Genomic DNA, 1,835 nt, shown 5'->3' on the forward strand with positions numbered 1-1,835 from the left:
AATGGTGGCTGCCAGGGACTGGGAGAAAAGGGGAACAGGGAGTGGGTGCTTAATGGGTATGGGGTTTTCTTTGGGGGTAGTGAAAATGTTTTGGAACTAGATAGAGGTGGTGGTTGCACAACAATGTGAATATATGAAATGCCACTGAATTATGCACTTTAAAATGGTTAATATTGTTATGGGAATTTCATCTCGATTAAATATATATACCGAATCTCCTCCAGCCAACACATCCTTGTTTTATGTCCTTCAAAACAGGCCCTGCTCCAGGTGGCTCTGCCATCTGCGCACTGCGCTGTGAGAGACAGGCAATTTCTCTGGACCTTGCAGAGGATAAGGAAGCCCATCCTTCCTCCCCACAGGGTACTTCAGGGATCAAATGATTAACTGAGGTGAAAGTGCTCTGAGAAACAGGAAGCTCTGATAACACAGTGCATCAACAACACAATCCATGCTATGAGCCTTACCCTATGGCTTGGAGGGATAGAGAAGCCCAGTGACTTTCAATTTCTCTCTCTCAATCTCTCTCTCTCTCTCTCTCTCTCTCTCTCTCTCTCTCTCTCTCTCTCTCTCTCTCTCACACACACACACACACACACACACACACACTTCACAAGAAGTTTGTAACCGTGAGAGAAAGGACGCTGTTCCCCTCCTTCTCTCCATCCAGGGGTCTCCCTGACGTGCAGTGTTGCCGCTTCTCCTCCCCGCATTCAGTCTTCCTCTCTCTCTAGATTCTCAACTCAGATCAAAAAATGAAGGCTGGGCAGAATGGCAAGGGGTGGGCATGAGTCATTGAGGAAAGGGCCAGAGTGATTAAAAGTCTGACTGATTTTCAGATTTATTTTAGCCCTCATCCAATTCTACTTCAGTAGGAATGAAGACAGGGAGGAGTGGGATCCCAAGCCAATTTAGAGAGTGGAAAACACATACAAACGTAAAGCATTTAACACAGGCCCAGCCCTGTGCTAAGCACTTCACCTTGATGGCTCATTTAATTTTCACAACACCCTTAATGGTAGATATTATTGTTCCAATTTGCAGAAGACAGAATCCAGGCTTTAAGAGGTAAATTTGCAGCTATTGAGTACAAGAGTCTGGATTTTAATGCTTGCAGCCTGACTCCTCCCCGCCACTGGCACAGTGGATCTTTTGCTGTGACTTCCCCTCTAACGGGATTGGGGGAAGGCAGGAAAATCTCTGATCGTCTCCCACAGAGCCTCAGCCAGTGATACTGCTTCCCGGATGAGAAGGGCGGCCCTGAAGCCCAAAGCAAAGCCGGCCCCAGGGCCACGGTCCCTCCAGCCTCCTCACGGCTCCCCAACAGTCCAGACCTGCTGGCCCTCCAGGACCAGAGGTGCTCCTGAAGCAAGCTCAGGTGAGTTTCCCTCTCTCAGGGAAGAAGAGATTGGACTTGTAGAAAACTGCCTTTCCTGCATGATCCACAGGTGTTCCCAGGGATGAATTAGAGGTGTGTGTGTGTGTATGTGTGTGTGTACATACGTGTGTGTGTGTGTGTGTCCCACACCCATAGCCCAAATGGCAAGGGCAAGGGCAAGAGCACCCAAGGAAGGCCAGTGTGCAAGTGCCAAAGGGCGAAGTGCCAGGAGAGAAGTGGAAGTTGGAACCCATCTGGAGCTGGAGAAGGGTGGGACTGGCCAGGCTGGGAAGAAATCTGGTTGGGCACAAACATTTCTGGTCTCTCCCACTACTGAGGCCCATTAACAAAGTATCTCTGCTTCTTGGGTCAAAGCCGACAAGTGAGTTGTGTACTATTTTAATATTCGAATGCTCAACTTCCCTTTCTTGCTTCTTCAGACCCAGAATCTTTCCCT

General features: G+C 48.8%; 1 protein-coding gene across 1 annotated transcript in view; it reads left to right on the forward strand.

Annotated features, from left to right (window-relative positions):
- The first annotated feature begins 1,302 nt into the window (after positions 1-1,302).
- GPR182 (G protein-coupled receptor 182) overlaps positions 1,303-1,835 on the forward strand; it is a 2,045-nt gene continuing 1,512 nt past the window's right edge. Inside the window, exon 1 of the mRNA XM_006908924.1 lies at positions 1,303-1,378. The gene's annotated coding sequence lies outside the window, so the exon portion shown is untranslated. The remainder of the gene's footprint in view (positions 1,379-1,835) is intronic.

The sequence above is a fragment of the Pteropus alecto genome, unplaced genomic scaffold, assembly GCF_000325575.1.
Source record: "Pteropus alecto unplaced genomic scaffold, ASM32557v1 scaffold433, whole genome shotgun sequence".
Classification (NCBI taxonomy): Eukaryota; Metazoa; Chordata; class Mammalia; order Chiroptera; family Pteropodidae; genus Pteropus; species Pteropus alecto.